The following is a 12640-nucleotide window of genomic DNA, read 5'->3' as shown; positions in this document are numbered from 1 at the left end:
GATGTAATCAGAAAAGTTTAAACCCTAAATTGGCTACTTCATCTAAATCATAGGCATGAAGCTAATTCAATTGGTTTAAAGACAACATTGTACATTTTTTGTTCTCTTCTCCTCCTTATGGAGGAGAGCTTGGATCTAAATATTCACCATTATTATTTTTTAATTATTTGATCTGAATAATTAAAATAAGCCGTTCTCCCATCCTATTCTGCACTAATAATAGTAGTAGAAGTACTAAAGCACATAAACAATTTATTATTAAACTTTACTTTTTAAATTACAATAGCAACTATTTAACCATATATAATTAAATTATTTTTTTTATTTGATTTCAAGAACACAAAAGAGAGAGAAATATATCGCCAATCCAATGTGATTTTCTATTAGAAGAGGAGAAAAAAGAAAAACCTTATATATAATTTGTTGCAATAGAGATTTTATTATTTAAGTAAAAAAATAGGATCCTGACGACAACTACTAATATTAATATTATAATTATGGGGTAGAGCTATAAGGGTGGAGAATCTTTCCATCTCTCTTCCTCTCCTAATGACAAAAAAAAAAAGAAAAGAAAAAGAGAGAAAAAAATTTGGACTCTACGATGATACCCCCATCCCCTTCGGACAAAATCTAGATTTGTCTGTATGCCCTCTTTCTTCATCCCTCTGTTTCTTCGAATTTTAGATGAAGCTTCACTCTCTCCTCTATCCCTTAGGTGGGCAAAAGGATGGTGATTTGATTTTGATCCGAGTCAACCCTTGAGGGACACTTGGAGGGAATCTATCCACCAATGTCTTAAAAAGAGTAGAAAAAAAAGCTTATAGGCTACTATCACATTTGCATGGAACAAGTGGTCTGAGGCCGACAGTACACCTAACAAAATCATGATTTTGACATTGTCTACATCAAACTTGCAATGCCATATCCAATACGGCTTTTGTGGAAATTGTTGATGGTCTTGTGTCATTAGGGAAGCTACTGTTTATATTTTTTAAAATCCTTGACTGGTTGTTAGAATTCTCATGTTATTCTATTCAGATCCTGAACTTATTAATTTTGTCTAAAGAAGAAAGAGACCCATGATTGGTTGCATTGATGTGAACCCAACCAAATATGACAACATTGTTGCCGTGGCCAGAGTCTAGCACCGGCATGCTTCAACCTTGTTGGTATAGGCTTATATTCTTCAAGATTGAACTTGGACTAGACTTGCCATCATGTACGTGGGGCTCGGGCAAGTCGACCATCCCAAAAGAGATAAATTTTTACAATAAGCTAGATAAAACATATGTTGTGATAATGATAAATCTAAAATTAAAAAATGAATAAAAAAATAAAATGAATTTTTCTTCATTTCTTTTTAAAGGAACACTTGGGCCATAGCTCATGTAAGTCTCTTTGGTCTAATAAGGTAACAATAGAGAAAGTGGATTCAATAAATTACCAGAAGGCCCAAGTGGATTCAATAACTAACATTAAAATCTCTTCTTGGCAACCATGTCTATTCTTGAATCCGAACATAAAGAAGGTGAAAACGAAACTTTTGCCATAAAAGATTTAGTTGCAGCTATGGAGCCACACTATTGCGACCCTTTGTCATGTGGTGGGGAGGGCAATGACAAGCAACGTCATTAAAGATCCTAAAGTCTGTAAGGACTGAAAGGATGAAGAGCGAGATGTGGGGTAGAAGACATTATGTTCTTTCTCTATCGCCTTCATAGTTTAATTTGTGATAGAGGACGAGGCCATGGAAGTACATCTAACCAAAAGGATACCTGCATTATTTATTTATTCGCATTAATAGAACTAGTATAATTGAATCTTCTGCTCGATGCTTATATCAAGTACTAGTGGTCACTTCACTCAAGCTCGTATTATATGTTTGTGGCTCAGCGAACCAGTTTTCAAGAGGTTAATTTGGTAGCGTACCAAACTTGGCTCCTTTGTTTTGTCCTTGGATTTTATCCAACGAACTGCTTCCAGAACCGAGCCAGTTCTTCCACGGTGGACAGCACAAAATCTTAAATCAGATCATCTCATGGGGTCTTGGTGTTTTCTTGGAACTTGTCCAAATTTGGAGCCCCGTATAGAATGCTAGGCTCAGATTGGTGGACTAAATCTTTCTTTCGGCAGCTATACGAATGAATGGTGCACTTCAGCTTCACACCACACTTACCTTGAAAGTTCGAGTCAATCTTTGTAGCATACACTCAACCAACGCTTCATAATTAAATTTAAATGTTGCAACACAACCCATAACTAAAGTTTAACAACAAAAATACATTGCAATCTCAAGACATAAACTCTACTTTGTGTGGTGTCCTGTTTTATATTCCTCAGATTAGATGAAATCCTTACCGTCAAATGGTGAATTTTAAATTAGTTCTACCAAGCGCTCCGTTTTCCCTCTCTCTCCCTCTCTGGAACCCAGGCGACGCATATAACTCCCCTCCCCTCCCCTCCTAAGCGCGTAGAAATCACGCGTCGGTCGGCTCGTCCGTTCTCATTTCGTCGAAGTTTGGAAGAAACCTCCTCTCTCTCTCTCCTGCGTTCCCGCTCGCGCGAGCGGTGACGCAACCGACTCAGTCCCGGCTCCCGCCATCCCCAAAGATCTCTCCGCGAAGGAGCCGGAGACAAGACTTCGATTATTCTTTATATATATAGGCAAGTGGAGCAGAACCAGGAGCTTCCATACCTTCCTCTTTTGTTTCTAGCGCTTTGGAGTCTGGTCCTCCGCCGCCGCCGCCGCCGCCGACAATTCCTCCGCTGCCTTCGAGCTCCCTAACGATCTCTCCATGGCGTCAAGTGGAGCTAGAGCGGGTAAGGCGACCTCACCGGGAACTCACCCGCGCTACATCCCCAAACGAGGTGAAGTCCTGAAGCGAATTCTGAGAGCCCTATTCGGACTCGCGCCGCCCGGCCGCGCGGCCGCCGCAGCCGGGAAGGTCCGCCCTTTTCCGGCGAAGGGAATAAAGAAGGGTCGCTGAGTCCCCAGCCATCTCTGCCGTCCGCGATGGCTTCGAGGAAGATATTTATGTATAATTCTCGTTTTAGATTAGATTCTCTTCCGTGGTGCAATGTACACACTGCACAGAGAGATGGGGATGTGTGTGTGAGTGCCATAATCTCCAGTTAGCTTACCCCCTCCATCCCTTATATTTTCCCTTCGTGTACTCCCATGTGGTTTATGCAGGCTTAGGATTGCTCGAGAGGAAGAAAAGTTGGAATTTTTAGTCGCAAATTGGTTAGTACCTTCATGAATCTTCAGGAATTTGGATTCGCATGGGCAGATGTAGGGTATATAAAACGGGAAAAGACAAAAAAAAAAAAAAAAAAAAAAGAAATCTCATTTTTTACAAAAGATCCAATCATAGAAAAGTTCTGCCTTTTCTTTCTTAGTCTTTGCATCTTATAGTTATAATTGTTTGGTATGATATGGTGGACTTCATTTATTATCATAATTAATGGGGTTGGATGCATTATTGTTTGATTGATTTACTTTGTATACTTGTATGAAGATTGTTAGGTTGAATTTATCTAATAATTTAAGTGTTGATATGGTGAGAATAGGGTTTTAAGGAGATCTCAGCAGTTGGATCTGCTCTTCGTATATTTTCTTATCATAGAAAATGCATTAATTTATTTTTAGCATCCTGTGAGTGGGTGTTATGAGAGCATGGCCTTCATGATTATTTATTTTTTATCTTCTTACCTTTAATATTTACATGTAGATTGACAGGTTTCTCTGAGTTGGCCAAAGTAGAAGTGCGTATTATGAGAATAGGTCATGATCCAGTCCCTCAGCTATGTAATTCCTTAATTGGCCACAAATTTTGATATCTCATGATTTTACATGTTCAAAAGAGAGCCCTTGGTTGCACATCCAAATATGTAAATTCATGAGATATAACTGAATTTCTATTTGTTGTGGTTGCTCTTCCCACCATTGCACTCAAAAGAAAGAAAAAAAATGAAGGGCCCATTTGGTGTTGCTTTTTTCCCCTGTTTTTGTTTTCAAAAATTGAAGAAATTTGAAGTAGACTGAACAGACATGTACGTAAAACACATGTTTTTCAAATTGTTTTTAAAACCTTTGGAACTTTTGGCAGCGAAGATATACCATTTTCAAGGAATTTGCAAATAAAAGAAAGGAATAACACGAGTTCTATGCAAATGCTGTCTCCAACATTAATCTCCATGCTGTTTTTCACCAGGGAAATGAAAATACAAAAACAACAACAATGCCAAATAGGCCCTCAGGTTCTTTTTACACCTGATTGTGATATTTTCATGATTCCACATGTTTGTTGAGTCATGAATTATTATGCCAGGTGTTCCATTGTGCAATAAAATGTCATATAAGGAATAGGATCATGAAATTGAGAATCCCTATGTTATGTCGAATTTTTCAAATTAACATTTTCTCTCTTTGCCATCTTACATTTTGTCCCTTTTGAACATTCTCTTTTAACACTCAAGCCAAGGTTTCAAGTCTTAATCAGTATCAGGATCAGTATGATACGGTATGGCACCATAAGCCCTTGTACCAACACAAGGTGCATTGCTGGAGTTGGCACAACACCGATACCATCTATCTGTATAGGGGTGTACCAAGCCCCAATGGTACAGTGTTGGGTCACCTGCTCCTGTTTGGTACTTAAAACTTGATTCAAACACTTTCTGAAAAATCTCAATTTTTTTGAGTAAAAAAAACAACTCTTAAAATTGAAAAAAAAAATCTAAATTTTAAAAAATAATATCATATTTTGATATTTGAAAAATCTAAATGCAGTCTGGATATGATTCTAATATTCTTCTCTTCATCTTTTGTTGCTCTAGTTTGATTGTTTTAGGTCTGATAATAGAGTAGTGCTTTCTAGCATTTCTTTCAGCTATCAGAATTCTGTGTTGGTACATATATCTTGACACTGACCTCCTTCCGTTTTAGGCCTGCATGGATATTCTGATATGGTTAAAAATGGCTATTATGAGAGCAGATGGTGAACTCGTAGTAATGTGATTAATGAGTTGGTTGCAAATTATGTTTCTGGTTTAATTCCAGATTGGTTCCATCAATAAAATTTAGAGAGGAGGCTAAACTCTTTGGTAGATATTTTAAACATTGTAGTTCATTCATCATTTTATGCATTTTTGTGCACAATCTGAAATAAATATGTATAAGGTCTCTATTCTTCTCATATTAATGCATAGTCTTATTCATTCTCTTAGTCTTTTGATCTTGTTTCAAAGTCTAATTCCTGTTTGGATGCTGGAAAAGTGAAGGAGAGTATGACAACAATGTTATTATTTCCCATAACAGGCATAGTTATATATTACTTGAGCATAATGAATTCTCATTTTCTTATTTTCATCTTGCTTTGTTTGATTTTCAGCATTGTAATCATGCCTTCTCAGATCAGGTTTTTGGGGAGTCGCTTGATCATAACTTTCCTTAATTGGCCTCAAGTGGTTGCTACCACATTGGTATGCTATTGAATCCCTTCCAGAGCTGAATATGGAAGGCTAGGTGGGAACTTGAAGTAGTCTGACATATAAACAACATCTCTGTCTGTGTTAAAAATCTCTAGATATTCATTTTCCTTTGAGTTTCTATTTTCTACAGTCAGATACTATGCATAAATCCTGAATATGATATGCAGGTAATATCTAAAACATCTTTGCATGAGAGGGATTGAGTAACCAATGAGTGCTATTTTGCTGCTTATAGAATCAGTGGAATTATGGTAGCTTCATACAAGTTCAATCATATTTTTTTCTCATGTATAATTCACTATATATTTGAAAAGTTTCTTTCCCTCAATATATTTACAAGTTTCAAGGTTGACCTCCCTTTGCATAAAATTCTGAATATACTTATGTACTATATAACTAATATAACTTCGCATGACAAGGATTGAGTGAACAACAAACACTACTGCTCTAACTTTTGATTGCACCATAACATCTATAATCAGTGGAATTATGATAGCCCCAGATATAAGTCTAATCTTCTTTTTTTTTTTATAGAAGGAAAAACTATACTGCAGAATATATTTTTAAAAAATTTCTTTTTCCTTAATATGTTTAGTTTAAAATTGTCCTCCATTAATTACTTCTTTTAATAAGTTGGCTATGACTGTAAGCCTAGGAGGTGCAGTAGGAGGTATGCCCTTTGATGGTATGCAAAAAGTCCTTATAAAAAAACATGAACCTGTTTTTCATGTGAAACTTACCTTGTCTTACTTGGTCATGGTTCATATCACTTGATAGTGTCTTCCATACTTGCTGATATTCATACACAACAGCTATATCATATGTAGGCCTAGTATTTTATTTTATGTTACTCTAGTTGTGTCTCAAGATGGCATGGTTTTGTGATTTAGAAAACCTCTCTCTAGTAACATATGTGGAATTATATATTCTGGAAACAAGGAAAAGTGAAAAAAAAATTTATAGCATAATGATTAGAAATTTCTGATAACAAAGGTGGGAGAGGAGAAAGTGAAGGAAAGAGAAGGATAGTTTGGAAAGCAATAAAGAATGAAGAACATGACAGAATAAAAGGTAGAATATTTGGCATTTGTTAGAGAACTGGGTGTTCTATCAGGATATCAGCAACTTCTTTGTGAAATTCACATTAAATTCTTCTTTCTCAGCTAGTGGATATTAATAGTTCGAAACTTAAGTGTTGCTTGATTTGACAATTTTCATTATTAGCATGGAGAAATCACATTCAACCAACCTTAAATGCATAATATCAAATGCGGAGAGTGCCATTACCACTTCAAGTGCAAGAAGCAATTCTAACGTCACTGCTATGTTATGCAGCTGAACTCCGTTTTACATTCTTAATTTATGTTACACATTATGCATTACATCCATGCGAAGCAGTGGTTTCAAATATTGTTTGTAAATGCCAGTAGATTTTCTTTTTTTTTGAAAAGATTGCCAGCGACAGTGTATCGATATATCCAAAAGCTCTCTAAAAAAACAGTATTACTTTTCTAGATAAGAAAGAAAATAGAATGTAAGAAGAAAGGGAGCAAAAGGGAGCGGGTGTTTGAAGAAGAAAGAAAAGAAATGGTTTTATTGAAAAAAATGAAAGAAAAAAAAGGAGGAAAAAGAAGCATGCGGTAAAAGGAAAAAAGAGTAAAAAGGGTTTTCTCAGAAAAAAAAAATAAAACAAAGGGAAAAAAGGGAGGATGAGGAGAGTACCATTAGCACTACCACTACCACTACAACGCATAAGAAGAAGTTCGAGCGTACCATCACTAAGTAAGTGGAAATTCCCCGTAGACCGTGTGTTACCGGCTCTTTTATTCAGCTAAACTGAGTTTTCTTTATTCTTAATTTATGTTAACCATTATGCATTTCACCTGCTGAAACTAAGATGCGAAGCCGGGCATCTCAATCTCTGACTCTTTGTTGTATGTGCTTCCAATATTGTTTGCAAATATTATTAAATCATTTTGAGAGACTGTGAGTGCCAGTATCAGTACATCCAAACCGCTCACAAGATTGCATTACTTATCTAGCAAAAAATAGGGAGCAAAAAAGGATCCTGTGGTAAAAGGAGGGGGAACAACAACAAGAAGAAGTTCTGACAATAATTTTGATCTTGGTTTATTTTTTGAGAACCACGAGAGTTGTTTTTCAGAGAACTGTGATAGGTGAAAGTTCTGGCTTATCTTAGTTGATGATCTGTGCTACATCTGTTTATAGTACTCAATGATCTGTGAGCTGGTGCTTAAATTTTCCTTTTTCTTGTCAATCTCCAGTTTGACACCATGAGAGTGCTATCTATTATAGGATGCTACCGCCAAAGGTCTTCAGAACATCAAAATTGGAGGAAGCACATGAGGACAGTTTGGGCAATATCCAAATTTCTATCTGATCACGGCAGCACAACCTGCAGATTCGAAGCCAAAGCAAGCACATCATAGTTGAGTAAGGAGATTACGAGTTGGGACCTTGATACTCTATCAGAGACAGCAAGCTGGAAATTTTATGCACCTGCAGTAAAGTTGACCTTATTCTGTCTCAAAAACATCCAATTTCAATCATTACAAAGTTATTTAACATTTTAACTTATTTTGCAAAAGAATCTTCGACAATAACCAAAAAAAGGAATCAACCATGAACCTTTCCATATTCCTTTGATTTAGTAGAAAGAATCGTTTTTTTCTCGCTTTCTTTATATGTTCATTAAAGTGGTAGATATGACTTCAAGTTCCAGTTTTTGCAGATCAAAATGGACTCCGTGTGAGTAATGAAATTCACACAGAGAAGGTTGCTTAAAAATAAAGAAGAAATTCTGAGGGAGAAGGAAGGCCAGTCCTAAATTGATTCCAGTATCTCCTTAGTCTCTTATAAAAATCCAATGATCATCATCACTAATTGGCTTTGTCCCATTAGATTCAGATCCTTCTATAAGTTGAACTTGGACTTCAAAATGATATGTTGTTGAAACTTCTGCCATGTGATGTCCTGTACATTGCTGAATGTGATCTTACTATCATATGGGACTTGAAATGTTGACTGAACAAGTGAGCTGCCAGTGCCTGTAGCCCTCCTCTTTTTGGAGGAGGTACCAGGTTTGAGTTCTGGGTCATGCATCCCTAGGTAATGGAAGCAGGGTAACTCACCTTGGGTGGGTAATCTCTCCCTTCCTCTCAGAAAAAGAAATGGTGAATGAACGAGAGATACTTGATATAGATATGACTACTGGTCTTACCATAATTAGCTAACCATAATGAGCTAATGCTTTTATTGGTATCGAATATTCTTGATACTGAATATAATCATCATATGCACCTAATTGATAGACTAGAAGAAGCACTTGACCACCAAATTTATTCTGAGTAATCATAGCTGACAGTACTAATTTGCATTATAGGCAAACATCCTCATACGGTATTCCCTTTTACCTATCAAAAAATTAGGGGGAAGGCTTCCTTCCCAGTTGCTTAAGAAAAGGATTACTTTTAAGTGAGTTTGCATCTTATTGGCTTCAATTTGCATTTTTGCCTTGTTTGTCTTAGACTTCTGGGACTGTTGAAATTTTGACCTCTTTTTTTTTTTTTTGGTTCTCTCTCTCTCTCTCTCACTTTGCTTTCTTTTTTTTTGAGCAGAAGGGTGGAAACTGAAACTGGAACCATATTTTGGACCTTAGTCATCAAAGCCATGTGAGTGGATGGAGATTAGATTTTTTTACAATGATAAATGACTTGATTGACAATTGAATATATCAAATAAGACTAGTGTAACAATGATCGAATACCACTGGGCTATAAGTGGGCCTGTCTGCAACAATCATCTTTGTCAGGATACTCGTAGTTTCATGTTTTAGCTTGTTGAGAATGAAATTATGTTGAAGGATGCATAATTTTTCATTGCACTAAAATAGCGCATGCTCTTGTGACTACTATTCATGTTTCCAGTTCTAGTATGTGTTGACTTTCAGAACTCGGCTTTTTGGCTTCTGTAGTAGCACTGTTGAAACTTCAGCAGATAATATCATATTCTTTATGTTTAAAACAAACAGGATATGGCCATGCTGGTGCTGATCTCTTTATGCTGAGAAGTTGGAGTACTCTGTCAATTTCATCCATTATTATATTCATTTCTTTCCTTTTATACATTATGTAACTATTTTGTTACTTGATTATTCTTGGAGAATTGAACTCTTATATTCTTCTTTATATGTGTGGTTTTCCTTCTAACAATTTAGCTAGGCGTATTCAAGTCTTCTTGAAGTGGAAGGAGAAGAAATACGTATAAAGCGAAGAGAAATAAAATGATTCTTTTGGTTTTAGAGAGGCTGGCTGAAAGAAAGACACAAAAGTTTTAGAGGTAAGTAAAACACTATGATTATGTTGGTTGTTCACTTTCTTTTACATTATTGTTGGCTGGTCATGGCAAAAGCAGAAGACGACAACAATCAACTGTCTATCTATTTCCATAAGAAAATTGTGCAGATGTCTGGGTGGTGTAGTTGGTTATCACGCTAGTCTCACACACTAGAGGTCCCCGGTTCGAACCCGGGCTCAGACAATAATTTTGAAGAAATGAGAAAAATAAAATTAGAATTTTTCTATTTTTCCTTAATATATATTAACATTTTATGTGCACAGAATTTGCAGTCTTTGTCTTTGTATGGATTTGCATGACATTATACCGAAGAAATGAGAAAAATAAAATTAGAATTTTTCTATTTTTCCTTAATATATATTAACATTTTATGTGCACAGAATTTGCAGTCTTTGTCTTTGTATGGATTTGCATGACATTATACCAAAGACCAAAAAGTAATGACGAGAATGTTTGCTGATTACTATTATTTATGGACAACAGAACAACTCTGTGAGAGGGTATTGCATACAAATCGAGTAATCAAGGGAAAGCAGGTTTACCACCCAATCTTATATTGCATGTACGTTTTGATCTATTATCAACATTATTGAACTCATTTAAAAAAAAAATACTTCTCTTTTTCTTTGTTTTTTTTCAGGGGAGAAAATGTCTTCCTACCAATTTTAGTAGCTTAAGCATTACTAATACTCGCTTTAAGATTTTCCATGTTTAATAAACAGGGATTTGAAGAACAATTATGAGTAAACCAATGGTTAAGATTGATTGTGTTTGTGAAATAAAGAAATGTTCAAGAGATTGTGGCTAAAGCTTATGTCATAGTAGATGAACTTTATATGTACCATCAGAAGGAGAACAAAAGGGAGGAGAAACTAGCTGATTTTCGTTTCTTGCACATTCTGTGGATTTTTTTTTTTTGCCTTTCGAGTTCTTAACCACTTTTTCTTAACTGGTGTAGTTATTTTTGGGTCGGTTTCAAAATTGTATAATCTTGACCTGATATGTTTTATTGTAAATTTGCTGGATTTTTCTTGGTTTCTTCCAGAAACATACTCTATCACTCTTGCACTTAGCATTTACAAGTCTACACCAATTCCATATACAAGGATGCAAGTAGTACACTTATGACAAACATAATGAGACACAACCAAGAAGAAATCAATATATATGCATGATACCATAATCTGTACTAATTCAATTTAAAGACAAAAGGCATGTGGACAAGTTTTCTTTTTCTTTGATTGGTTGGTTGTATCTCCTTATCCTTGCTGTGATGTATCATGATATCAAGTGGTGTTCCATATTTTGTCAAACAACTGATGCGAATAGATCCACATGCCTCTCCTGAAGAGCAAGTGGAGATCCATGGAAACTTGCCACCATCCTGATGCAGACACATATTCCAGTATTTTAATTTCTATGAGGCCTAATCCAACTCTTTCAGATATATCACTGCTTGGCTGAGAAATGGAAGGGGTTGGAGAGGGTGACATCTTTGGACCTGGGAAAGTGAAAGTTGAGGAAAAGGACTTTTGTGGTGATTTGTTGCAACTAGCAATGATGGTTGGATTAAGCTTGTGGATGGTTACCATCTTGGTGACTCCCCTCTGTCTGATTCCATCAATATAAAAGAAAAAGAAAAAAAAAAAAGAAAGACACCCCTCTGTCTGACGACTATCTCATGACTCCATTCCCTCTGCGTCAGCCCACTGAATCTGTTGTTTTTTCGTTTTTTTTTTTTTTTTTTTTTTTTTTTTTTTTTTTTTTTTTTTAAATTTGGCTCCTCGATGCTTTGGCCTTTGGATACGCTATTTTGATAGAAATGATGGGATTTGTTAACGCAAAGCAAAGTTAATGATGACTTTCTATGTTGATAATTTTTTTTTAGGTTATTGGTGGCAAGTCCTATCCAAGGCAAGATGGCATGAAAGACGGACATTTGAGCACTATTATAATCTGTTGCTGCTGGAAACAATCTGCCCATACCTTGGAGCTGACCAGAGTGTTAGAGAGGTTGATGAGATGTTGTGTGGATTTAAGAGTGTTGGCCAGAGATCCCCAAGTATCTCCCTAATCGGTGGATGATGGTTGTCAGGACTTGGATATGATCGCCGCTGGGCCGATCATATCTGAGTGTTGATAGAGATAAGGAGATCGCAATCGGACCTTTCCTCCAATGCTGAGTCTAATTCCGAAACACTATAGATGAGGCAATTCTCTTACTGAAGAGTATGATCGGACCTTCTAAGATTCAAAATATTTTCTGTATTTTGCACACTACAAGTTGATGCAACATTCCAATTAGACTTCTTTTCAGCTTCTAATGCTCGAAGGTTCCAATTGCTATTGCTCCATGCTGTGCTGCTTTAAGTTGGCATAAGCCCAAAATTGTGTTGTTGCATTTGCAACGAGTCTTTGCAGCTATCAACGAAACCAAACTCTTCAATACTCTCATTCAATCATCTAGACTTTTTACCCAATTGCGGGAGATTAATTGGTGCGCTGAGTAGGAAAAATAAGGTTAGTGCTTTTCGTTGTTGTAGGAACGCAATTGTCCAAGCCGGAGGAACAATACACCATAATCCATGTCCAGTCTCATTCTTCGTGCCCAAGGCGTACTCGGTACATGTGATCCTAATGTGACAAAGGAAATTAATAGTGGCACCACTTTCTAGAAAAAGAAATTAAAAGTTGCATTAAAATAACTAATTGTTTTTTGGTAAGAAAAATAACTAATTGTTGGTAGACGAGCTAATTGCAATCCCTCCCC

At 36.2% G+C, this 12640-nt stretch overlaps 1 long non-coding RNA gene and 1 other non-coding gene across 12 annotated transcripts; both read left to right on the top strand.

Annotated features, from left to right (window-relative positions):
- Positions 1-2984: 2984 nt before the first annotated feature.
- On the top strand, positions 2985-12275 carry LOC105041909 (uncharacterized). Of its 11 annotated transcripts, XR_012139701.1 has the most exons (6): positions 2985-3244; positions 5394-8351; positions 9132-9185; positions 9545-9589; positions 9731-9852; positions 11759-12275. It is a non-coding gene; the product is annotated as an uncharacterized lncRNA (long non-coding RNA). The 11 variants fall into 11 exon arrangements; XR_012139695.1 differs by having other exon boundaries at positions 5394-7670; positions 7779-9185; positions 9545-9852; XR_012139698.1 differs by having other exon boundaries at positions 5394-8018; positions 8246-9185; positions 9545-9852.
- TRNAV-CAC (transfer RNA valine (anticodon CAC)) lies at positions 9980-10053 on the top strand. Its single transcript has one exon. It is a non-coding gene; the product is annotated as a tRNA-Val (tRNA).
- Positions 12276-12640: the final 365 nt, after the last annotated feature.

This window comes from Elaeis guineensis, chromosome 3 (genome assembly GCF_000442705.2).
Source record: "Elaeis guineensis isolate ETL-2024a chromosome 3, EG11, whole genome shotgun sequence".
Lineage (NCBI taxonomy): Eukaryota > Viridiplantae > Streptophyta > Magnoliopsida > Arecales > Arecaceae > Elaeis > Elaeis guineensis.
This window is presented reverse-complemented; position numbering and strand designations above follow the sequence as displayed.